The sequence below is a fragment of the Lissotriton helveticus genome, chromosome 8 (genome assembly GCF_964261635.1).
Source record: "Lissotriton helveticus chromosome 8, aLisHel1.1, whole genome shotgun sequence".
Taxonomy (NCBI): domain Eukaryota; kingdom Metazoa; phylum Chordata; class Amphibia; order Caudata; family Salamandridae; genus Lissotriton; species Lissotriton helveticus.
In genome coordinates this window covers 971,486,639-971,514,066 of record NC_136069.1, presented here as the reverse complement: position 1 = coordinate 971,514,066, position 27,428 = coordinate 971,486,639, and the positions used below count along the sequence as shown (strand labels likewise).

The 27,428-nt window shown below is 46.5% G+C and overlaps 1 protein-coding gene across 1 annotated transcript in view; it reads left to right on the top strand.

Moving 5' to 3' along the window:
* Window positions 1–27,428, top strand: part of LOC144771837 (zona pellucida-like domain-containing protein 1) — a 558,912-nt gene that overhangs the window by 488,118 nt on the left and 43,366 nt on the right. The gene's annotated exons all lie outside the window — the stretch shown is intronic.

Here is a 27,428-nt window from a genome sequence, read left to right as displayed (position 1 = left end):
AAACTCAACATCTATTAAATCGAATAAATGATAGAACACGTAAATAATAAGTGCAATAATGTAAACATACTAGAACCGCATTATCATTCTGCTTGCTGTTATTTATACTTGTGAAGACATACTCAATAAATAAAACTGTGATCTATTCGTGCTGGTGAGCCTGATGCAATTGTCAAAAGCTGGGCTAAAGGGAACCACTGTTAAACACAATTTAACTAAACAATATCGAGTTGCCTAACATCTCGTACGTGAAATTAATCACTGAACCATGGTTTAAAGCCCAAGTGGGCGTGTAACAGAACAGTATCCCGCTTAGTACAATAATTCAATGATAGTTCATAAATGCAGCCCTAGTGGGCTTGTGCACGAAAATCATCTAAGGCCATGATAAGACTATAGCAGCGTGCATGGTGATTACCCTCTGTTCGTGTCTTCAGCGTAAAGCGGTTCACATCTAAAAAACAAAAAATAATAACAACGTGTCATCTCTCTATCCGAGTATCATCAAAGTAAAATACAGCAAAGTCAAAAAACATTAAAAACAACATTTGCTCTGCGGCTTAATTTACAATTCTGGTAAAACTACGGAAGGCCTGTTAATGCATTATCTGAAGGTACAGCTACTACCCAAGATGTACTGCTAGCTCCTCATCATAGTTGTGGCCTAGCGGGGTAAGCGTCCTATACTGAATAATCAGCTTAGACTCAAGTCTGCGGAGTTCTTACAGTCTGTTACCTCCTCTTACGTCTGCCTTGACCGAATCTAAGACAGCAAAACTGAGAAGGTTGGTGTTTTGTTCATGATGGCTGTGAAAATGGCGAGCTATGGGGTATGATTTGTCTAAGTTCTTTATTGCACGTAAGTGCTCTAAGATCCGTATTTTGGCCTTGTGAATCGTACTGCCTATGTAGGCCAAACCACAAGGGCAGAAAAGTGCATACACCGCATAATCTGTATTACATGTGGTGTGTTTTTTGATGATGTAGGGACTACTCACTGACGAAAGGATACATTCCTTCTTGTTCCTGCTGTTTTTGCAGGCTTTACAGCTTCTGCAGGTATAGAAACCTTGAACTCCTGGGATCCCTGTTTTGTTGGTTTCTACTGCTTTACAGAGAGTGTCTCTCAGAGATCTCGCTCTCTTGTAAGTCATTTGTGGATTCTGTCCTATGCAATCAATCAAATCTTTATCCGTTCTAAGGACCGGCCAAAATTTGATCAGGCATTTTCGTACCGCATGTGTTTGTTTGCTAAATGTTGTTACAAATCGCAAACTTTGATTGTCACTGTTTATATGTTCATCGCCTGCTGAGATCTTCTCAATCAGCAGCGATTCTCTGGAACGTGATGCTACTTCTTTCAAGGCTTTATTGACAGTTTTGCGAGTATAACCACGTTGTAAAAAGCGTTCAGTCATAGCTTCGCATTCTGTTTCGAATTTGGCCATTGTGCTGCAGTTGCATATATATCTATACTACTATAATAAAGGAAGAACTTTCAGCCTTTGAGGCGGGTAAACTCGGGAACCACAGCGCCAATCCACACACCCGATACACCGTTGGAATTGTCAGGGTGTGTAGATAGTTATAGGCTATATAAATTTTAAAGAAAACGTTATTTAAAAAACTTTACAGTAAAAAAAAAAGTAGTCCCTCCGAAGTAGCGCCGGCCGCGACATGCTCACATCAGGAGCGCGGGGAGGAGCGGTGTCCAAGAGCGCGACGAGGAGCAGTGGACATGGCACGGGGGAGAAGCGTTGATGTGAGGAGCAGCGGACAGGCCAGCGGTGGTGCGAGCAGCGGACAGGCTGGAGGAGCGGCGGCTGAGGTAAGGGAGCGGCGGACATGGCGCGGGGGAAGAGCGGTGACGTGAGGAGCAGCGGACAGGCCAGCGGCGGTGCGAGCAGCGGACAGGCGGGAGGAACTGCGTCTCAGGTAAGTGGACCCATGACGGGGCAGGCGGGGGTCGGGGCAGGCAGGGTCAGGGCAGGCAGGGGACGGGCCGGCGGGGGCCCGGGCTGCTGCACAATGTTGGGGCGGGCGGGGGTCGGGGAAGCCTGTTGCACCCGGACAAGGTCGGGACAGGCTGCTAGTATATATATATATATATATGCAAAAAGAAGGAGAGAACTCTGGGTAGTTCTCAAGTTTAGGTGGAAAGCAGCACCTGTTAGAGCAATCTCAACACCTGCGACACTCTAGATCTGCTCACCTCAAATGTCTTGCCAAGCTGTACAATGACAAAACCCATGTATCATTCCAGGCACAGTATTACAGCTTTGAATTGGTAAAATACCAACTCAAGCCAAACTGGAATGAGTAAAAGCAACCCCTGACATAGTGTTTTGCTCTAATTAGAGCTCTTCAGAGAGGTATAGCTTTGTCCAGACACCAGGGAGCACCCAGTATAAGTAAAAACAAAACCCTTTCAGGCATAGAGTGACACATAAACTATGCAAAAAAGAAGGAGAGAACTCTGGGTAGTTCTCAAGTTTAGGTGGAAAGCAGCTCCTGTTAGAGCACTCTCAACACCTGCGACACTCTAGATCTGCTCACCTCAAATGTCTGTTTTTCTATCAAACTCTTTGAGCATAGGATTAGCACAGTGCCATCCACGCCGAGATAGAAAAGGACAAAGTCTTTTGCCATTTCTACAGCAAAGTCTTTAAGCATAGGACTAGCACAGTGCTGTCCTTGCCGAGCTGTAAAATGATAAAAGCCATTTATCATTCCAGGCACAGTATTACAGATTTGAATTGGTAAAATACCAATTCACGCCAACCTGAAATGAGTAAAAGCAACCCCTCATGTAAATGTAAATGTAAATGTAAATGTAGTATACTTGTAAAGCGCACAGCTGCCCCAGCAACGGGGCGTCCCGGCGCTGTATAACTCTGGGGAACCCGTCCTGGCTTTCCCTGTGGGATGGTCCCTTGCTGGGAGTCCCCAAGGTGGAGCCAGGCATCCCCGGAATTGGTGGGGCCGTTGTGGAGATTAGGCAAGCTAATGCCCAGAGTTGCCGAGTGGAACCCCTGATTAGAGTAAGCACCGAAGCGAGAATTATCGAGTCCGCTGACCAAGGTCCACGACCCTGCCGCGTCGGGAATTGAACCCTGGTCCCAGGCTGACTTCTGCTCTCAGGCCTGCCGCCTCTAACCAGTGAGCCACACTACTCCACTGCTCCTCACACAGTGTTTCGCTCTTGGCTTGAGTTGGTACCAATTTAAAGCTGTAATACTGTGCCTGGAATGATGAGATTGGATTCCATTACTAACGGGCTGAACTAACTGGATACCAGCAACGCCCAGTTGGCTGCTCTTAATATAAGATAGAATCACATGCTAACGATGCTGACAGTATTTTGTGCACCCTTAATGACCACCCTTCTTTAGGTTGAAAAAACTTGACACGAAGCCTTAACTTAAGCCCGTGCTTTGTCATTTCTGTCACCATTGCTACTGAACATAATGTTGAACATTGATTTCTATTAAATCTGTTCAACTTTGAGATTTATGCAATTGTGATGATTTCTATAGGCCATGCTGCCTCTAATGCCCGATAATATTATCTGTTCCCCTCGGACCAATCAATTGTATTATCTGTTTGGGAATGCTCACCGTTAGATTCTAGATCTAATAGCATCCCACTATGTTTTTAATGTTGATATGTGCTTGACTTACGTAACACATCTTCGGGAGACATGACTAACTGTTGGATTAATGCATATGTAGAGTCAATAATGCATCTCTGTTAATCGTACAGCAATATGTGTTTTTTCCATGAAAATTGCTCGTGAATCCCACTCCAACCATTAACTATCGGTTGTATTTTTTCCATTTCTAATATCGTCTGTCACGTCACGCTTGGATAGCAATGTGCACGCCTACAGCGTGGTGATCGCCCTATATCAGCATACAGTATGCTGTGTACAGGCTGTTCCCCCAGACGCTCCTATCGGGCTACACGGGTAAGAAGAATGATTCATCTTTTGTAATTCGAATGCTTTCACGCCACCAGGTGGTACGACGGCTCCCCAAACCCGATTTCAGAACACCGGGAATATCCTTTGTTTTGATTGTTCTGATTTCCCCTATAACGGCAATAGTTACATTTCTATTCACATTTTTTAAAATATATTGCCCCCTCGTTAAAAACTGTAATACTCACCAACACTATGTTACGGACAGTGCGTCCAAGGTGGTTTTAGTAAAAATGCTGGCATTAATAGTCGCACTAGCAACAGCCAGTTTTCTATCTAGCATTCACCGCAATGGGCACATATCTGCGACAAGACGTTTCTCCCACCTAGACATGAGAACGCCACTTACAATCATCCTTTTGTCTAAAATGGGATTAGTCACACACCAACCGTCAAGCTCATTATTTAATACTTTTAACATGCACCGTTTTTTTCCCATAACTTATTCACGAGCGCAACCTACGGGACAATCGATTTGGGCTTAAATATATCTGCTAATAATATTTGTGGTGTCATTCGGCACTCACTGAATATGATCATCTTTAACTCCATTCGGGCACTAACCCTGGTCAAAAAGGAAGATCATCCTGGAGCCCTTCTGAAGCCGTCGGATGACTTCAGCTGAGCTATTCCTGTCGTTATCTGGGGACGTCACCCCAAACCATCCTGAAGTATACCCACAGGGGAAAATATTTAAATGAGATGACTGTTACTGTAATCACAAAAACTACTCTAGGGTGGTGTTCTGATGACTTCCACTGGGAGGGAGTGATTACCTTTTACAACCCCACAAATACAAATTGACAACTTTGGGATCAGTGTGAATTACTCCAGGATGGGCTCCAGACAATTTAAGGATGATTGTGGATTATTCTTGGATGATCCTCTTACCGCTTTAGGATGGAAGTTGATTACACTTGAATGATCCCATGATAATTTCAGGATGAGTGTGGATTACTCCAGGATGATTTAATGATAACTCAAAAATGAGCATAGATTATTTAGGATTACACCTTAAAATTTCCATGTTACAAGCACATTAACCGACTTCCAGTATTCCCTTGCAGGGTCCCACTATTAGTTTAGGAATATGGATTTGCTGGTAGGGAAATATATAGAGGATCACCTCCTCAATGAACCTACCTGTCAAAAACAGGCCTCCTTGATGCAATATGCCTTCTGTTAGAAGCGGCTGTCTCTAGTTGGCAGAGGTATACACTTCTGACAAATAGGGACACACCTTTTCTAGTCAGGGCAAGGGGATCACACACTTAGATAACCCCTGCTCACCCCCTTGGTAGCTTGGCAAAGCAGACAGGCTTATCTCAGAGGCAGTGCGTTAAGCATTTATGACCACATACAGTAATAAAGTGAATACACTACAAATGGACACGACACAGTAGTATTATAAAAATAAGGATTTTTATATAAGGCTTAGCAAAAGTCCAAATAACGACAAAATATACCACAATCTTAATAAATACTCTTGGAAGGAAAAATAATAGTTCAAGCACGGTTTCTTCTTAGCACAAAGTCTTTAGTATCAAAAGCAACTCTTCTTCTCTAAAACACAATTCTTGGCAACAGTGTAACCCACACGGGAGTCACACGACGTCGAGGCAAAGTTAATCCAAAGGTTCGGCGTCGACCGCGAGGAGCGCTACGCCGAGCCCGGAGTCGCACAGACCCCCACAACACAGTACCTTGGAAAAGTGAAGCACTCGATGATCAGCGGCGTCGAGATGTCCGGCGTCGCGTCTTCGGCGTCGATCGGGCCTCGGAGTCGGGGCGATCTGCAGCGGCGTCGACCGAAGTCAGGCAGGAGCAGCGCTCACGAGATGAAGCAGGATACGGCGTCGTCGATGTCGATGTTGCAAGAGTGAGCAGCGCTCACGGCGTCGAGAGGGCTCGAAGTCGATGCGATCAGCAGCGGTGCAGACACGAGGTCACTTGGAGCTGCATCCTAACTCACTAATCACTGGCGTTGTTGCTGGCGTCGATCGGGCACGGCGGCCGGCGTCGAGGAAGCGGGACACTGGAGCCGTTACTCACGATGTCGAGCTGGATTCGGCGGCGTCCGTCGGCGTCGAGATTGCTGGATTCTTTCAGAGGGGCTGGATTCACAAGTTCCAGCAAACAGCACTTTAAGAAGATGAAGTCCTTTAGCCCTGTGACTTCAACAGGAGACTGGCACTCTTCCAGCCCTTGGAGATTTTCTTAGCAAAGATTGAGAGTACACACACAGTTCCTCTCTCCTGGTTCCTTGGCAAAAATAAAGAAGCAATGCAGGATTCCCCCAACAAACAGCACTCTGGCAGAAGGGGTAGGCAGTCCTTAGATCAGCAGGCTTCTTGTCCTTGGTTCAGGTTTCCTTGTCAGAAGTGATCTAAATTCTTGGTTCAGGGGTACTTCTCATATACCCCTTTTTGGCTTTGATCCCTTTGTCCATGCAGGGGAATTTCCCCCCATCTTGGGTTTGTTGTGGGTGTTGCCAGGCCGAAGCACCTGGCCTATTCACTGTGCAGGGCAGAGTCTTCAGCCGCCCAGCAGGAGCGGAGCCAGCATTGTCACTGGCAGGGGCAGGGGCAGGGCCATCAAGTGCCCGGCAGGAGGTGGGCCAGGAAAGTCCCAGGCAGGCACAGAGTCATCAGCCGCCCGGCAGGGGGGCGGAGCCAGCATTGTATCAGGCAGGGCAAGCTATCAGGAGCTACTCTTCCCCTACTCTCAATGCAAATGCCCCACTCATCCCACACTGACTCATTCAGACCTCTGGAGCCACCCAGCTCCTGTCACACGCACACCAGAACCAGCAGAGACCGGTAGACAGTTAGACAAGAAAATAGCTACTTTCTAAAAGTGCTATTTTCAAAAACAGAGTCCAAAAACCATCCACACAAACGGATGCGTTATTAAACCCTGAGTTCAGGGATACCAAACTCGACATTGCACCATGCTCCCCGAGCCCGCTAGGATTATAGCATTAATAATCCTGGCAGCCCATTCTTACTGATGGAGAGCAGGTTACCTTACGCTAGTGAAAAACGAATATGGCTGTAATTCACTAGTAGGACATGCCAACCTTGTCAGGCTTGTCCTACCTTATGCTTACAATGCACCCTGCCCTTGGGCCTACCATAGGGGTGACTAACATGAAGTTAAGGGAAGGTTTAGGGACTGGCAAGTAGGTGTACTTGCACAGTATGCGTGACAGTACCAGACTGCACGTGGTCTAGCAATGGTAGACCTTCAGACATACTTTTACTAGGCCGCTCTTGTGGGTGGCACAACACGTGCTGCAGGCCCATTAGCAGCATTTGTATTTACAAGCCCTGGCACTCCTGGTGCACTCTACTAGGGACTGAGAGTAAACCAAATAAGCCAAACATGGAATTCAATCAATACAGCAATTTCACATAGGGAGCACTTGCACTGTGGCACTGATCAGTAGTGGCACAGTGCCCAAAGCATTTTCCAGCAAAAACATCGTAAACAGAGGAGGCAAACAGAAAAAATGGAGGAGAGACTCATGCCAATGATGCCAGGTCTAACACGTGTCCCCTCCCGGTGAAATGTGGGGAGAACTACCCTTACCCTAGGGAGTCCTCATCACTAAGGCGGAAAAATCTGGACAGACCATCAGCATTGGCGTGATCTGTGCCAGGGCGGTGTTCCACCGTGAAGTCCATCCCCTGTAGGGAAATGGACCACCTCAACAGCTTTGGATTCTCACCCCTCATCTGCATCAACCATCTGAGGGGCCTGTGGTCTGTCTGAACCCGGAAGTGAGTCCCAAACAGGTAGGGTCTTAGCTTCTTCAGCGCCCAGACCACAGCAAATGCTTCTCTTTCTATCGCACTCCACCTCTGTTCCCTGGGAAGTAACCTCCTACTTATGAAGGCTACAGGTAAGTCTCGGCCCTCTTCATTCACCTGAGCTAGAACAGCCCCCACGCCATGCTCTGAAGCGTCCGTCTGGACAACAAATTCTTTAGAAAAGTCGGGTGCCTGGAGTATGGGTGCTGTGCACATTGCAGTTTTCAGGGTGTCAAAGGCCGTCTGACAGGCGTCAGTCCAGATCACAAGTCATGGCTGCTTCCTGGAAGTCAGCGAAGTCAAGGGGTGCACAATGTTACCATAATCCTTGACAAACCTCCTGTAATAACCTGTGAGACCCAAGAAGGCTCTCACCTGAGTCTGGGTTTTGGGCGGTGCCCATGCCAGGATGGTATCAATCTTGGGTTGCAGGGGGGCCACCTTGCCGCTCCCTACTTGGTGCCCCAAGTACACCACTGAACCCTGCCCAATCTGGCACTTACTGGCTTTGATTGTGAGGTCTGCTCTGCGCAGGGCCAACAACACTTCCTGGAGGTGGCGCAAGTGTTCCTCCCAGCTGGCGCTGAACACTGCGATGTCGTCCAGGTAGGCGGCACTGAAATCCTCCAGTCCAGCCAAGACCTGGTTGACCAACCTCTGGAAGGTGGCAGGGGCATTCTTCATCCCAAAGGGCATAACCCGGAACTGGTAGTGCCCATCTGGTGTGGAGAATGCTGACCTCTCTTTTGCCCCATCAGTCAAGGCGATCTGCCAGTACCTAGACGTTAGATCAAACGTACTGAGGTACCGGGCAGCCCCCAACCGATCTATGAGCTCATCAGCTCTGGGGATGGGGTGCGCATCAGTCTTTGTGACTGAATTGAGTCCTCGGTAATCCACACAGAACCGAAGTTCCAGTGAAGCACCAGGCGCTGCAGCCTTTGGGACCAAGACCACTGGGCTGGCCCAAGGACTGCTAGAGGACTCAACCACCCCTAAGGCAAACATTTTGGAGACCTCCTCCTTGATGTATGCTCTGACCTTGTCAGTCACTCTGTAAGCCTTGTGCTTGACAGGAGTGCTGTCCCCGGTGTCCACATCATGGACACACCACTGAGTGACACCAGGAATCAAGGAAAACAGATCAGGGAATTGTCCCAACAGTTGGCGACAATCCTGCTGCTGTTCAGTGGCCAGTGTGTCAGAGAGGACAACACCATCCACTGACCCATCTTGCTCTTTTGCAGACAGGAGGTCAGGAAGAGGCTCACTCTCCTCCTCCATTCCAGCATCTGTAGCTAGGAGCATGCCCACTTCGGACCTTTCTAAGTGGGGCTTTAAACGGTTGACATGCAGGAACCGCAAGGGGTTCCTGGGAGATTCCAAGTCCACCATGTAGGTGACATCGCTCTTTTTCTCCACAACCTTAAATGGTCCAGTCCACCTGTCCTTGAGCGCACAAGGTTCCACAGGGGACATGACCCAAACTTTCTGTCCTGGCTGAAGCTCTACCAGAGTGGCCTTCTGGTCGTACCACCGCTTCATCTCCTCCTGGCTGGCCTCCAGATTTGCCTGAGCAAGATCTCTGAAGCGCCTGGTCTGGTTCCTAAAGGCCAGCATGTAACTGTATACATCCTGGGGAGGTTTCCTGGGAGATTGCTCCCAGCCTTCTTTGACCAGACTCAAAGGTCCTCTTACCGGGTGACCATACAAGAGCTCAAAGGGGCTGAACCCTAGAGACTTTTGTGGCACCTCACGGTAAGCAAACAACAGGCATGGCAAGAGGACGTCCCATTTACGCCTCATTGGTTCTTCAAGACCCATAATCATGCCTTTAAGGGTACGGTTGAATCTTTCAACCAACCCATTACCTTGAGGGTGGTAAGGAGTGGTGAACTTGTAAGTTACCCCACACTCCCTCCACAAAGACTTCATATAGTTGGAAATAAAGTTGGTGCCCCGGTCTGACACCACCTCTCTGGGGAACCCCATTCGGGAAAAAACATCGATCAGTGCCCGTCCCACCACGGGGGCCGTCACTGTTCTGAGAGGGATGGCTTCCGGGTACCGTGTGGCATGGTCCACCAAGACCAGGATGAACCTGTTGCCCAGGGCTGTCTTGGGGTCCAGGGGCCCAACAATGTCAATCCCCACCCGGTCAAAGGGGGTACTGACCACGGGAAAAGGTTGGAGAGGAGCCTTCTGCTTCCGCCCGCTTTTCCCACTTGCCTGGCAAGTTTGACAGGTCTTGCAATGGATATCTGTATCCCTTCTCATCTGAGGCCAATAAAAATGGGTGACAAGCCTGTCATAGGTCTTGTCCTGCCCCAGATGTCCAGCTAAAGGAACGTCATGAGCCAAACCCAGTAGGAAGGCTCTGAACCGCTGGGGTACCACCAGCACACGGGCTGACCCAGGCTCAGCAGCCTTAGGCTCGCTATACAGGAGGTCGTTCTCCCAGTAAACAAAATGTGACCCTGACTGATCACCTGAGGTTTGGGCTGAGGCCTGCTGCCTCATACCCACAAGAGAAGGGCACACTTTCTGTTCTGCACAGAATTCCTCCCTGGAGGGACCACCATCCTGCTGCCAGTGGGTCAGCTCGGGCAGGTCTCCCAGTTCAGCAACTTGTTCACCTGTGGGTTCCAGGGCATACCCCTCAAGGTCTGCCTCCTCCTGGACCACGGGAACTACGGGGGACGGTTTCCCGCGCCCCCTGCCTCTTCTCTTCACAGCTGGGTCCTGGGCCATACTTTCAGGCTCCAGAACCCCATCAACACCCTTACTTGCTGTCATGGATCGAGTGGTTGCACACACCCACTCTGGCACACCCAACATTTTCAAATGTGTCTCCCTCTCCACCTTAGCCCAAGGGGAGTCTTCCAAATCATTGCCCAGGAGACAATCAACAGGCATGGCGGGCCTTACAGCAACCTGAAGAGTACCCGAAACTCCCCCCCATTCAAAGGGAACCTGAGCTACATCACAAGCTCTCTGGGAGTTGTCAGCAGCTATCACAGGGTAGAATGCGTGGGGAACCACCTGCTCTCTGGACACCAAGTGACACTTGACATCTGTCACACTCGCTCCGGTGTCTCTGAGAGCTTCCACTCTATGGCCATTAATGGTCACCCACTGCCTATATTTCTTAGTGTTACTAGGCAGAGGGGGTGGAGGGACCAATTCCATGTCTCCTAGAGAGACCAGGGACATCTCTGCGGGACCCTCCCCACGATGGGCAACCATCTCCTCGCCTCCCAGGGCTACACTCGCCAACTGACGGGGGGCGGCACGTGGTGGTGCACTGGGTGGTGCACTAGAGTTCTTCAAGGGACACTGGGGATCATAAAACCGGTGTCCCACCTGCTTACAAGCGAAGCAGGTCATTGGGCCCCTACGGACAGGTCTACCTGTCGGGGCCTCTGATTTCTTCTCTGGGGGAGGCTGGGAACCCTTCCCTTGGTTCCCTTGGGGATTACTTTGGGGCCCTTTCTGGAACTCCCTCTGTTTACCCTTGTCCCCCCCACTCTTCTGCTGGGGACCCTGCCCACCTTTGGCTGAGTCTCCCACTGGACCCTTGTGGACCCTGGTACTGACCCAGCGGTCCGCCTCTTCAGCAAGTTTTCTAGGGTTAGATATATTGCTATCAATAAGGTGCTGGCGCAGCTCTGGAAAACAGTTATTAGACAAGTGCTCCCAAGCAAACAAATCATAAAGAGCATCATAACTTTCCACTTTGCTGCCCTTTACCCAACCATCCATGGCTCTGCAAAAATATGACACATATTCCACCCACGTCGTACCAGGCAATTTCTTACATTCTCTAAAGGCCTGTCTGTACTTTTCTGGGGTTAGGCCATACCTTAACATTAAAGCATCCTTCATATGAGCATAAGACATCCTATCCTCAACAGGCATGTCTAACAGGGTATCTCTTCCCTCATTCACAAAGCGACCCCACAACCCCGCTCCCCAATCCTTCTCAGGGACCCGGTGGGCCAACAATGCTAACTCATATGCTTTAAACCATTGACCAATATCTTCATTCTTCTGAAAATCTTTGATCACATCTTTGGGAAAATAAAACCTACTTTCTGCAGGCACAGATGGGATGCTGCCACCAGAGGGATTCAATTCTAACTCTCTTTAGCTTTGAGCTCCAACTCCCTCATCCTGGTATCACGCTCAAAAGCTAACTTCTCTCTTTCAAACTCTAACCTTTTGATCTCCATATCAGCTTCTCTCCTGCCTCTTGCATTCTCTATTTCCAACTGCCCATTTATCTTAAGTTTTGCCATTTCCATGTTGTAAGCTCGCTCTTTCTCCCTTTCTTCTCTTTCTTCAGGAGAAAGACCCTTGGAGGAAACACTGCTGCCAGGAGGGGATGTGGGCCCATTCACTGGCACCTCCTCCTCCCCTTCCCCTGTCGGTACCACCACCGGATCAGAGGGATCTCTGGCCTCTAACCAGGCCTGCAATGCTTTGAGATAATTTTCCTTAACTTTGAGGCCTGTTGTAGGAACTTTAAATTGCTTACAAAAGGATTTCAGATCCTGTAACTTGTAATCCTTTATCTTGCTCCTATCAAACTCCTCCACAACAACAACAGGGGCAGTGACTCCGGCATCACTCATGGTCAAAACTGGCAGTTTCAAAAATCAAGTTTCAGGAAATTTGGAGAACAAAAATAGAATCATTCCAAATTAGATTGTGGCTGCGCTATGGTCTGCTTTCACTATGTAGCGTACACTAATCACTGCACATGGGTCATAAATGCAAAGTTCAAATCCTCACCGCTGACCCACCAATGTTAGAAGCGGCTGTCTCTAGTTGGCAGAGGTATACACTTCTGACAAATAGGGACACACCTTTTCTAGTCAGGGCAAGGGGATCACACACTTAGATAACCCCTGCTCACCCCCTTGGTAGCTTGGCAAAGCATTAAATAACAAAGCGAGAGAGTAAGGGATTTTACACTTTATCAATGTGAGTTGAGAACTCCTGGTCCCCAGAATTACTTACAAAAACAATAAAGGAGTATCCACTCAAAAACAGAGAGAACGTGAAAATGCATTCCTCTGGATAAGGGCTCAGGTGCTCAATTCAGCACCATGTGCCTCAGCCTGTTTTCGGATAATGCATATCCTTATAGAAGACCCCTCACTCACTAACCTAGTTGGTGACATGCTTCATCATCGGGGTCCCACCCCATAGGCCGAATGCCTATAGGGTGTGCTGCGACACCTGATTACAGTGGAGCTGGTTCGTTTTTTATTTTATATATACAGGGCGATCAAACAGGTGATTTAAAAAGGGCCAACACTACTCACTGCAAGTAATTTATTCTTGAGTGCTTGAACCCTTAATTAAAAACGTGTTGCACCTATGCCTAATTAGGTAGGCTTCGGTGGTATAATTAGTGTTTGATAAAAATAGCTAAGTGTGCTATGTGAGGTGTGATAAATGCTATAAGTTTAAAAGGGTCTACATGTTTCAACCATCATATTATTCATTGGTTTTCGTCAGGACCATGTGACTGAACTGGGTGGTCCACACACGCTAAGGTGCGTCCTGCCCTAGTCCAGATTAGAGTGCACAAATTGTGGACTCATGTAAAATAAGTGCTTATTCTTTTGTTCAAAGAAAAAACCTGTAAAAACAGGGAAACAAAAAACAAACAGGACGGGGTCACATACAGGGGTAGACAATACATATATGTCACATTTAACATACACAGCCATACCAAGTCAATAGTTGATGATAATCCTGAGTTTGGAACAGAGGGATTCATCTATTTTAGTTACATTGCTACAGTGCTATAACAGGACTGTGGCTGGTCGCTACTCGAATAATGCCAAAGAAGTGGTGTCGACCTAGTTCTGGCATTTAGTGAATAGCTAGTGAAAAATAATCGGCGTGCTATGAGTGAGTGATCTCTACTTGTGATCACGAAGTGAACGGCTGCTGAAATATGTGGGCAGTCGTGACGTCGCTTTTGGTGAATTGCGACTAGTATTGTATTTTGCTTACGCTTCTTTGCGGTATTGCCGCTTCATGGGCACCTGCACTTCCAAGACGGCAAGAGTCCGTCTCCTTAAAATCGTTATGTAGAAAAGAGAGGAAAAGAAAAAGTTTGCCCGGTTTTAGTTTTTCTGACCAATTGAACATGTGGCCTTGCCCGCGGGCTTTCCATTTCAGAAATACGAGGAACCTTTTGTTCCTTCATTTAAACGGTTGCGCATCACTTACTTGCTGCTTCTGTTCATCAGGCGGTAAACCTACTTGGTTCCGGCTGGTGGTGCCCCGAGGAGTAACCGGTGCTCTCTGTGGCTGCCGGTAAAGTACCGTTTGGAGCGCTTCCTGGTTAGGCGTGGCCGTATCACGTGGGGTAGTCACGTGACTTTGCCATTGGCCAATCAGGTAGCTCCGAGGGCGGCGCTTTCGGTTGATGTCATCGGTATCTAGCAGACGCAGTCAGAGAGAGTCTCTTGTTTACGTTGCCATGGAGACCAATCGTATTTCATATGGAATCGTTTTTTATCGTTTTCCGAAGGGCATTTCTTCATTACTAGGGCAAAGTAGGGGTAACTTATAACGGATCAGCGGACAGAGTCAGAAGTCGACTTTATTAAATGTATAATTTTGAAGTCTACATTTTGCTCGGTGTTTTGAGCAAATTTCGATACATCATGATATTGTTTGTGGGTAGTGATTCATGTCAATACACTGTTCCACGGGATATTATCATTCAAGCCAGACTTGTGGGTAGACAACCTATATACCCATCTTTGCTCCTTTTCGAAAAGTCGTTTAGTCAGATTCGTTCCTGGCTTGACTTGCTCAATGATGGTCCATTCCAAGTCATCTGGTGTATGGCCTTTTGCAAGAAAATGTTCAGTGAGTCTTGTGTTAGTCTTTTGGCACCTGATAGTGCTTCTATGTTCACCTATCCGGAGTTTTATTTTCCGGCTCGTCATACCCACGTATCTTAGGTCACACGGGCATGTCAGCATATAGACAACATTCTCACTGTTGCAATTTGTATGACTCCTGATAGTCCAGGTTTTATTTGGTTCCAATTGCAGCGTTTTTGTGTTCCTAGTGAAGGGGCAGACACTACAGGTACCACATCTGAAGTGGCCTGTCACTTTCGGTAAATCCCATAGAGTTGTTTGTGTCTCCCTTTCGGGGGTTGTCTTTTTTGGTCTTGTGTTGACCACCCTGTCCTTTATACTCTGCGCCCTTTTGAAGCTGAACAAGGGTTTTTCCCACTCTAGGTTGCCAGTATTTAGGATATTCCAGTGTTTCCTTATTATTCAGGAGACGTCATTGGAAATGGTGTTATAGGTAGTAACACATGTCAGGGGTATTTCTCCAGCTGTTTTGTTTGTATGCTCTAAGAGACCGGAACGTGGTTGGTTCCGCGCACGTTTTTGGCTCTTTTGGAGAATCTTTTTTGGATATCCCCGGTTCTGCAGTTTTTTGGTGAGATCCTCTGCCTGGTTCTTGTAATCACCAAGTTCACTGCAGTTCCTACGAAGCCTCAGATATTGGCCATAGGGTAGGTTTTCACGCAAAGGTCTCGGGTGGAAGCTTTCGAAGCGTAGCAGGTTATTTTTTGCAGTTGGCTTGTGATGGGTCACAGTTGTTAATTTACCTTCTGTTTTCGTGATTGTTATATCAAGAAACACAAGTGTATCTGGACTTTTTTCATAGGTGAAGCGTAGATGTTCATCGCAAGTATTTATCCAGTTAAAGAAGGAATTCAAAGAGTCCTCAGTGCCTTTCCATATGGTCAGCACATCGTCGATATACCTGCGCCATATTAGGATGTTTGAGCTATAGGGATTTGTTTGACCAAGGATGTACTTCTCCTCGAAATCGTAAACATACAATCCCGCTATGCTCGGAGCAAAAGAACTGCCCATGGATGTCCCACCCGTCTGTAAGAAGATCTGGCCTTCAAACTCAAAATAATTTCTTTTGAGAGCCAGTCTGGCACATTCCAAAACGAACTCTCTAGGGGTTCTCGACGTCCACTCTTCTTTTTCAAGGGCTCGACCTAGTACATCCAGTGTTGCGTCTTGGGGAATACTGGTGTACAGGCTTTCTATGTCGAAACTCACTAGTATAGTGTCATTCGCAACAGTAAGTTGATCCAGAATCTGAAGCAGACTTTTTGTATCTTGAAGGTATGTGCTTGTTTTTTGTACCATTTTTTTGAAAAATACATCACAGAATTGTGAAAGGGGTTCCAATACCGACCCTATGCCAGACACGATAGGTCTGCCAGGTGGTGGTGTCTTGTTCTTATGTATCTTGGGGAGGGTGTAGAAATACGGAATCTTTTGTTCACTCCCACACAAGAAATCAGCCTCTTGTTTAGATATAAAGCCTTCCGATTCGCCATGTTCCACTAGCGATTTTATCTCGCTTTCCAGATCTTCTGTTGGATCCACTGGTAGTCCGCGGTAGCTGGTTTGATCTGCTAGAAGTCGGAGACATTCTTTTTGATAGGCTGTACGGTCTTGTACAACAATACCTCCGCCCTTGTCTGCAGGCTTTATCACAATAGTGTCACAGTCTCTCAGATTGTCAAGGGCACTTCTTTCTTCCCTGGTTAAATTCATAAAGGTTTTTTTTGGGTTAGTAGTCTCAATCTCATTAAAGACGGCCTGCTCAAATGTGGAGATTTCCACTGGAATCAAGTGTGGTGGTGGTAAGAACGTGGACTTAATCCTAAGTCCAGTTTCGTTCATGTCCAAGTTTTCTTCATTGTTAGTTTTTTTCTCAAAGAAGGCTTTCAATCGTAGTTTACGAAAGAAAGACGACAGTTCACAGTGCAGCCTGAATTTATCAAGGTTGGCAGTGGGTACATACCCCAAGCCTTTGTTCAGCACTGAGTTTTCAGCAGTGCTCAATTGTCTGCTTGACAGGTTTGATATTAAGTTTTCCGACTGCTTGGGCCTGCTTGTTGGGGGTTGTTCCTGTTCTTGTTCGCATTCGGATCTTCCGGTGCCCAATGTACTTGGCCCCCTTGATTCTGGGTTTTTCTTCTTCCCCGTCCTCTCCCGCCCCGGTATAAAAAAGGCGGTCTGTAAGCATTTGGTTGGAAAAAAGGTTGCTGGAACGGTGGTTGCCAGCCATACATTCCCATATTTTGTTGGTTGTAGTAGGGATCAATATACCCTTGCATCGGTACTGGGTTCAAGGGTGGCCAGTTGCCTTGTCCTCTACCCCGTCCTCGCCCTCGTTGTTGTTTGGTGCTTCCGCCACTCGAGTTAACACTGGTGTTGGAGGTATTACTAGAAGCATTGCTGGAGGCGTCAGAATTATCATCTCCTTTTGACGGCGGTACATACTCAGGATCCAAGTATGGGTAAGCCTTTATCATGGAGAATCTTTTTAAGTCTTTCTGAAATTTTTGTACTTTCTGTTGTGACAGGTTCTCTTTATACTCTGTCATCTCCTTGTTTAGTTCATCCAGCTTTTTTTTAAAACCTGTGATGGTGGTTTTCATAGTTCCTTCCGCCAGTTGGATATCCACCTGAATTTTTTCAGAGAGTCTTATGGCTGTCTTTAGGATTAGGACTATCCAGTCATGCGTGCAATGCCACGCTATGGCTGCCCAGTCTTACACTTCGGCTGAAATTGATGAAATTATGAGTGATCTATCAGTGTTCGCGGATGTGAACATAGCACAAAGCATTTCCACGACAAAAGATTGGGAAAACCTAACGGAACTGAAGAAAAACAGAATCAGAACCATCCTGCATGGAACCATACTCAAACAATATTTGACTAATAACATGGCACCCAAGGGGTTGTTGGTTTCTAACGCACCACGTATTTTTTTTGAGGATGAAGCATTTCGGAAAGACTGGGCAGCCATAGCGTGGCATTGTACGCATGACTGGATAGTCCTAATCCTAAAGACAGCCATAAGACTCTCTGAAAAAATGATGATAATTCTGACGCCTCCAGCAATGCTTCTAGTAATACCTCCAACACCAGTGTTAACTCGAGTGGCGGAAGCACCAAACAACAACGAGGGCGAGGACGGGGTAGAGGACAAGGCAACTGGCCACCCTTGAACCCAGTACCGATGCAAGGGTATATTGATCCCTACTACAACCCACAAAATATGGGAATGTATGGCTGGCAACCACCGTTCCAGCAACCTTTTTTCCAACCAAATGCTTACAGACCGCCTTTTTTATACCGGGGCGGGAGAGGACGGGGAAGAAGAAAACCCCAGAATCAAGGGGGCCAAGTACATTGGGCACCGGAAGATCCGAATGCGAACAAGAACAGGAACAACCCCCAACAAGCAGGCCCAAGCAGTCGGAAAACTTAATAACAAACCTGTCAAGCAGACAATTGAGCACGGCTGAAAACTCAGTGCTGAACAAAGGCTTGGGGTATGTACCCACTGCCAACCTTGATAAATTCAGGCTGCACTGTGAACTGTCGTCTTTCTTTCGTAAACTACGATTGAAAGCCTTCTTTGAGAAAAAAACTAACAATGAAGAAAACTTGGACATGAACGAAACTGGACTTAGGATTAAGTCCACGTTCTTACCACCACCACACTTGATTCCAGTGGAAATCTCCACATTTGAGCAGGCCGTCTTTAATGAGATTGAGACTACTAACCCAAAAAAAACCTTTATGAATTTAACCAGGGAAGAAAGAAGTGCCCTTGACAATCTGAGAGACTGTGACACTATTGTGATAAAGCCTGCAGACAAGGGCGGAGGTATTGTTGTACAAGACCGTACAGCCTATCAAAAAGAATGTCTCCGACTTCTAGCAGATCAAACCAGCTACCGCAGACTACCAGTGGATCCAACAGAAGATCTGGAAAGCGAGATAAAATCGCTAGTGGAACATGGCGAATCGGAAGGCTTTATATCTAAACAAGAGGCTGATTTCTTGTGTGGGAGTGAACGAAAGATTCCGTATTTCTACACCCTCCCCAAGATACATAAGAACAAGACACCACCACCTGGCAGACCTATCGTGTCTGGCATAGGGACGGTATTGGAACCCCTTTCACAATTCTGTGATGTATTTTTCAAAAAAATGGTACAAAAAACAAGCACATACCTTCAAGATACAAAAAGTCTGCTTCAGATTCTGGATCAACTTACTGTTGCGAATGACACTATACTAGTGAGTTTCGACATAGAAAGCCTGTACACCAGTATTCCCCAAGACGCAACACTGGATGTACTAGGTCGAGCCCTTGAAAAAGAAGAGTGGACGTCGAGAACCCCTAGAGAGTTCGTTTTGGAATGTGCCAGACTGGCTCTCAAAAGAAATTATTTTGAGTTTGAAGGCCAGATCTTCTTACAGACGGGTGGGACATCCATGGGCAGTTCTTTTGCTCCGAGCATAGCGGGATTGTATGTTTACGATTTCGAGGAGAAGTACATCCTTGGTCAAACAAATCCCTATAGCTCAAACATCCTAATATGGCGCAGGTATATCGACGATGTGCTGACCATATGGAAAGGCACTGAGGACTCTTTGAATTCCTTCTTTAACTGGATAAATACTTGCGATGAACATCTACGCTTCACCTATGAAAAAAGTCCAGATACACTTGTGTTTCTTGATATAACAATCACGAAAACAGAAGGTAAATTAACAACTGTGACCCATCACAAGCCAACTGCAAAAAATAACCTGCTACGCTTCAAAAGCTTCCACCCGAGACCTTTGCGTGAAAACCTACCCTATGGCCAATATCTGAGGCTTCGTAGGAACTGCAGTGAACTTGGTGATTACAAGAACCAGGCAGAGGATCTCACCAAAAAACTGCAGAACCGGGGATATCCAAAAAAGATTCTCCAAAAGAGCCAAAAACGTGCGCGGAACCAACCACGTTCCGGTCTCTTAGAGCATACAAACAAAACAGCTGGAGAAATACCCCTGACATGTGTTACTACCTATAACACCATTTCCAATGACGTCTCCCGAATAATAAGGAAACACTGGAATATCCTAAATACTGGCAACCTAGAGTGGGAAAACCCTTGTTCAGCTTCAAAAGGGCGCAGAGTATAAAGGACAGGGTGGTCAACACAAGACCAAAAAAGACAACCCCCGAAAGGGAGACACAAACAACTCTATGGGATTTACCGAAAGTGACAGGCCACTTCGGATGTGGTACCTGTAGTGTCTGCCCCTTCACTAGGAACACAAAAACGCTGCAATTGGAACCAAATAAAACCTGGACTATCAGGAGTCATACAAATTGCAACAGTGAGAATGTTGTCTATATGCTGACATGCCCGTGTGACCTAAGATACGTGGGTATGACGAGCCGGAAAATAAAACTCCGGATAGGTGAACATAGAAGCACTATCAGGTGCCAAAAGACTAACACAAGACTCACTGAACATTTTCTTGCAAAAGGCCATACACCAGATGACTTGGAATGGACCATCATTGAGCAAGTCAAGCCAGGAACGAATCTGACTAAACGACTTTTCGAAAAGGAGCAAAGATGGGTATATAGGTTGTCTACCCACAAGTCTGGCTTGAATGATAATATCCCGTGGAACAGTGTATTGACATGAATCACTACCCACAAACAATATCATGATGTATCGAAATTTGCTCAAAACACCGAGCAAAATGTAGACTTCAAAATTATACATTTAATAAAGTCGACTTCTGACTCTGTCCGCTGATCCGTTATAAGTTACCCCTACTTTGCCCTAGTAATGAAGAAATGCCCTTCGGAAAACGATAAAAAACGATTCCATATGAAATACGATTGGTCTCCATGGCAACGTAAACAAGAGACTCTCTCTGACTGCGTCTGCTAGATACCGATGACATCAACCGAAAGCGCCGCCCTCGGAGCTACCTGATTGGCCAATGGCAAAGTCACGTGACTACCCCACGTGATACGGCCACGCCTAACCAGGAAGCGCTCCAAACGGTACTTTACCCGCAGCCACAGAGAGCACCGGTTACTCCTCGGGGCACCACCAGCCGGAACCAAGTAGGTTTACCGCCTGATGAACAGAAGCAGCAAGTAAGTGATGCGCAACCGTTTAAATGAAGGAACAAAAGGTTCCTCGTATTTCTGAAATGGAAAGCCCGCGGGCAAGGCCACATGTTCAATTGGTCAGAAAAACTAAAACCGGGCAAACTTTTTCTTTTCCTCTCTTTTCTACATAAGGATTTTAAGGAGACGGACTCTTGCCGTCTTGGAAGTGCAGGTGCCCATGAAGCGGCAATACCGCAAAGAAGCGTAAGCAAAATACAATACTAGTCGCAATTCACCAAAAGCGACGTCACGACTGCCCACATATTTCAGCAGCCGTTCACTTCGTGATCACAAGTAGAGATCACTCACTCATAGCACGCCGATTATTTTTCACTAGCTATTCACTAAATGCCAGAACTAGGTCGACACCACTTCTTTGGCATTATTCGAGTAGCGACCAGCCACAGTCCTGTTATAGCACTGTAGCAATGTAACTAAAATAGATGAATCCCTCTGTTCCAAACTCAGGATTATCATCAACTATTGACTTGGTATGGCTGTGTATGTTAAATGTGACATATATGTATTGTCTACCCCTGTATGTGACCCCGTCCTGTTTGTTTTTTGTTTCCCTGTTTTTACAGGTTTTTTCTTTGAACAAAAGAATAAGCACTTATTTTACACGAGTCCACAATTTGTGCACTCTAATCTGGACTAGGGCAGGACGCACCTTAGCGTGTGTGGACCACCCAGTTCAGTCACATGGTCCTGACGAAAACCAATGAATAATATGATGGTTGAAACATGTAGACCCTTTTAAACTTATAGCATTTATCACACCTCACATAGCACACTTAGCTATTTTTATCAAACACTAATTATACCACCGAAGCCTACCTAATTAGGCATAGGTGCAACACGTTTTTAATTAAGGGTTCAAGCACTCAAGAATAAATTACTTGCAGTGAGTAGTGTTGGCCCTTTTTAAATCACCTGTTTGATCGCCGTGTATATATAAAAGAAAAAACGAACCAGCTCCACTGTAATCAGGTGTCGCAGCACACCCTATAGGCATTCGGCCTATGGGGTGGGACCCCGATGATGAAGCATGTCACCAACTAGGTTGGTGAGTGAGGGGTCTTCTATAAGGATATGCATTATCCGAAAACAGGCTGAGGCACATGGTGCTGAATTGAGCACCTGAGCCCTTATCCAGAGGAACGCATTTTCACGTTTTCTCTGTTTTTGAGTGGATACTCCTTTATTGTTTTTGTAAGCTTGGCAAAGCAGACAGGCTTATCTCAGAGGCAGTGCGTTAAGCATTTATGACCACATACAGTAATAAAGTGAATACACTACAAATGGACACGACACAGTAGTATTATAAAAATAAGGATTTTTATATAGGCTTAGCACAAGACCAAATAACGACAAAATATACCACAATCTTAATAAATACTCTTGGAAGGAAAAATAATAGTTCAAGCACGGTTTCTTCTTAGCACAAAGTCTTTAGTATCAAAAGCAACTCTTCTTCTCTAAAACACAATTCTTGGCAACAGTGTAACCCACACGGGAGTCACACGACGTCGAGGCAAAGTTAATCCAAAGGTTCGGCGTCGACCGCGAGGAGCACTACGCCGAGCCCGGAGTCGCACAGACCCCCACAACACAGTACCTTGGAAAAGTGAAGCACTCGATGATCAGCGGCGTCGAGATGTCCGGCGTCGCGTCTTCGGCGTCGATCGGGCCTCGGAGTCGGGGCGATCTGCAGCGGCGTCAACCGAAGTCAGGCAGGAGCAGCGCTCACGAGATGAAGCAGGATACGGTGTCGTCGATGTCGATGTTGCAAGAGTGAGCAGCGCTCACGGCGTCGAGAGGGCTCGAAGTCGATGCGATCAGCAGCGGTGCAGACACGGGGTCACTTGGAGCTGGAGCCGAACTCACTACTCACTGGCGTTGTTGCTGGCGTCGATCGGGCCCGGCGGCCGACGTCGAGAAAGCGGGACACTGGAGCCGTTACTCACGATGTCGAGCTGGATTCGGCGGCGTCCGTCGGCGTCGAGATTGCTGGATTCTTTCAGAGGGGCTGGATTCACAAGTTCCAGCAAACAGCACTTTAAGCAGATGAAGTCCTTTAGCCCTGTGACTTCAACAGGAGACTGGCACTCTTCCAGCCCTTGGAGATTTTCTTAGCAAAGATTGCGAGTACACACACAGTTCCTCTCTCCTGGTTCCTTGGCAAAAATAAAGAAGCAATGCAGGATTCCCCCAACAAACAGCACTCTGGCAGAAGGGGTAGGCAGTCCCTAGATCAGCAGGCTTCTTGTCCTTGGTTCAGGTTTCCTTGTCAGAAGTGATCTAAATTCTTGGTTCAGGGGTCCTTCTCTTATACCCCTTTTTGGCTTTGATCCCTTTGTCTATGCAGGGGAATTTCCCCCCATCTTGGGTTTGTTGTGGGTGTTGCCAGGCCGAAGCACCTGGCCTATTCACTGTGCAGGGCAGAGTCTTCAGCCGCCCAGCAGGAGCGGAGCCAGCATTGTCACTGGCAGGGGCAGGGCCATCAAGTGCCCGGCAGGAGGTGGGCCAGGAAAGCCCCAGGCAGGCACAGAGTCATCAGCCGCCCGGCAGGGGGGCGGAGCCAGCATTGTATCAGGCAGGGCAGGCTATCAGGAGCTACTCTTCCCCTACTCTCAATGCAAATGCCCCACTCATCCCACACTGACTCATTCAGACCTCTGGAGCCACCCAGCTCCTGTCACACGCACACCAGAACCAGCAGAGACCGGTAGACTGTTAGACAAGAAAATAGCTACTTTCTAAAAGTGCTATTTTCAAACACAGAGTCCAAAAACCATCCACACAAACGGATGCGTTATTAAACCCTGAGTTCAGGGATACCAAACTCGACATTGCACCATGCTCCCCGAGCCCGCTAGGATTATAACATTAATAATCCTGGCAGCCCATTCTAACTGATGGAGAGCAGGTTACCTTACACTAGTGAAAAACGAATATGGCTGTAATTCACTAGTAGGACATGCCAACCTTGTCAGGCTTGTCCTACCTTATGCTTACAATGCACCCTGCCCTTGGGCCTACCATAGGGGTGACTAACATGAAGTTAAGGGAAGGTTTAGGGACTGGCAAGTAGGTGTACTTGCACAGTCTGCGTGACAGTACCAGACTGCACGTGGTCTAGCAATGGTAGACCTTCAGACATACTTTTACTAGGCCGCTCTTGTGGGTGGCACAACACGTGCTGCAGGCCCATTAGCAGCATTTGTATTTACAAGCCCTGGCACTCCTGGTGCACTCTACTAGAGACTGACAGTAAACCAAATAAGCCAAACATGGAATTCAATCAATACAGCAATTTCACATAGGGAGCACTTGCACTGTGGCACTGATCAGCAGTGGCACAGTGCCCAAAGCATTTACCAGCAAAAACATCGTAAACAGAGGAGGCAAACAGAAAAAATGGAGGAGAGACTCATGCCAATGATGCCAGGTCTAACACCTTCTTTATACAATACCATAAATTATTTGCAATGCCATGAGTTCTAAAGTAAGACCTAGATTTACAAAAGTGTCACTTAATGCCGTGCAACAACCAAATTTGCTGTGTTGCATCACAGGGTGGGAGCAGGAAAGTGCCATGTCTACCCTTCTCCCTTGCACCACTACACCATTAGGCACTCGAGCACCATGCACACACATTTGCACTATGGTGCAAAGGTGTCTGCGAGAGTCTAGCTTAGGTTTTGTACTGGAAGGGTCCCCTTGCAGTACAAAAAAATACTATGCCTTGAAAAACCTGAAATTTTTTCCATTGTGGATGAGTGGTGTAACAAATACCAATTTGCTCTGGTTTATAAATCCTGAAAAGATCTTGCGTCAAGTCCGCATTATAAAACTTAAGCAAACCAAAAACAAATCTTCCATGAATCTGGTCCCAATTATAAGATCAATATTCTCCTACTCTGGAAAGATTACTTTTTAAACTCTACTGTGAGATGCAGGCACTGTGCAAAATAAATCTCAGAAACATTCCTTTGGCTAGCTTTGTGCTGTAGAAATACCATATGCATACAAAAGTAGTGGCTTCAACAAGATTATACTTTGCATTCAGATAAGATTAACAACTTGTGCTATGCACACGGGGCAGACTTTTTGCATATGGCCTGGGCTTCCCCGGTCCGGAATACATACTGGGAGGAAGTGACGATGGCGCTCACACAAATGCTTCCGGAGCGGATCCCAAATGTACCATTGGTGTGCCTGTTGGGCATATATAAATTGCAATTGGCCAAGCGACGCAAACTACTCGCAGTAGCATTGTTACTTGCAAAACGCCAAGTGGCCATGAAATGGGGTAGCAAACGCCCACCTAGATTCAAGGATTGGATCAATGATCTCCTGTACTGTAAAGAAACATTAGGTACTTATGAGGAAAGCATACCTCAAGCCTCCAGGCCCAAAAACTTTTGGCAACCATTAGTAGACTATCTGCAGCAAGGTGAAGAGGACTCCTGATTGTAACAGGGGGAAAGATAAGTAGGAATGTGAATGTAAAATATATCAAATATGAGGTATTGGTATGGATTGGAAGTCATGTCTATTAAGCGTTGCTCACTGTTGGGCACCCAGACCTAAAGCTGTACCTCGGAGCTGAAATCATCCTGTTCTGAGTAGGCTGTACTGTGTATGTGGTCACTTTGTATCTCACAATAATTTGTTCTTGAAGTATTATTTAGTGGTTGTGGAGGGCGAGGAACTGGGAACTACATATGCTTATCTTCATTATGTAATATGTTTTACTTCCTGTATTCTGCTTGGTGGATTTTTTTTTAATTTTTTTTAAAAGATTAACAACTTGTGCAGCTACTCCCATACTCCTGACTCACTGGGACTTGCCTTACTTTGAGGTACAGACCATTATCTGAAGCGGTTTAATGGGGTGACCAGTGGCAAAAGTCTGAAAAAAGTAATGGTTAAATGAAAAAGCATCAAAGGGGATATGTTAACATGTAATTGTATTGATCTAAAACACACCTTTGGCCCCATAGGAGCCAGGATACTGAACAAGAGAACATAAGGAAAGTCCAGGACACTGTTCAAGAGGGGGAAAAATGCCAGAATACTACAAAAAGAACAAGTTAGATCAAGTTAGCACATCGTGTCAGTGGTATTTGAATCTGGCTGCGGTTGAAGCTGTTGGCTGTATTTTCATGTTGTGAAAAAATACATTTATTGAATTACCACTAGCACTACCACTGTGCATATTACTACTGACAAATAAACCAACCCCTAGATATCACTGACAAATTCAAATACTGGCAACCCAATTGATTTTATGATATGGCCTTTACCCCTGATCACATTCAAATACAGCTGACACAAATTTGTTTTTGAGACATATGTCTTAGTATTTTCATCATAAGGGCCATAAAGCAACAAACATGTATATCCATCAAACATATTGTCTCGGGTGTCGGAGTCATCTGTGCTAAACAATTTTTGGCACCTTTACTTCAAGAGACATCCAATGCCTGCACTTCATTATTTGGATTGACCTGTCCTGTCAATACACAGGACATTGGCAAATGCTCCTTTAGATTGTGATTTAAAGAGCATGACATGGATGAGAACGTTAATTTCAAATATAAGTCTCATGTTACATTGTGATCATCCAGCATAAGGGTCAGATTGGGAAGCCTGGCACTCGGGTATTGGGTAATGGACTGGTGCCTAAGGGTGACATTTTAACTGATTTTTTTCCCTGCCTCTGCAATCCCTCTGCAGCTAAGTTGTTATATTCTGTAGATTTGTAGAGTGCACGATCACCCGGGAGGGTATCCTGGCGTTGAGCGATGTGAGTCTATGCTGTGGTGGGCAGGGAAGGGTGTGCATTTGAGAGTCCGCCTCCCTGTGGGTCAGGTGTTACTCTGGCTTTTGGCGCAAAGACGTTTTAAGGCATGTGCAAAGTGGGGTCTGGCCCCAGCCTTTCCGACCCCCTTCCCCCTTGAAAGAGCTAGCTCTGTTCTGCTGAGATTGACCTAATGACTTTGAATGATTCCGGTTTCCTTTAATCTTTTTTTTAATGTGGGTGATATTTGAAAGCCTATTACAGACATTTTGCAGGGAAATGTTGTGTTTATGTTTTATGTAACATCTACAGAAAAAGTTTCTTTTAGATCAAAACAGAACCACACATATGAGAAATGGGAGGTGTCCCAGAGATTATTTTTAGTAATGTTAGTGTGCTGCTGCTGTGTTACAGTATTGAAAACTCGTCCATGACTATTAGATGTAAAAACATTGAGCATTCGGAGACTGTTTCTGTGCACTATTAGGAACCTGGCCCAAGAAGGCATGAAAGAGCTGAAATTGGGTCATGAATTCAAAGCTGATCTGAAGGGGCCCCCAAAGTACGTTTGGCCCAGGTCCCTCAAAATCTTCAAGATGTCCCTGCTGTTGGGCCATTCCTACCTCGGTACCCCGTGGGGCAGGCAAAAGCAGTGTCTTTTCCCAGACCCCAACCCAGCAGGTGCAATCACATTCAGGTCTTGTTAAGAGATTGAGAGGGTGCGAGTATTCAGGGGCTTTGCTGTGGTAGCCAGGTACATTT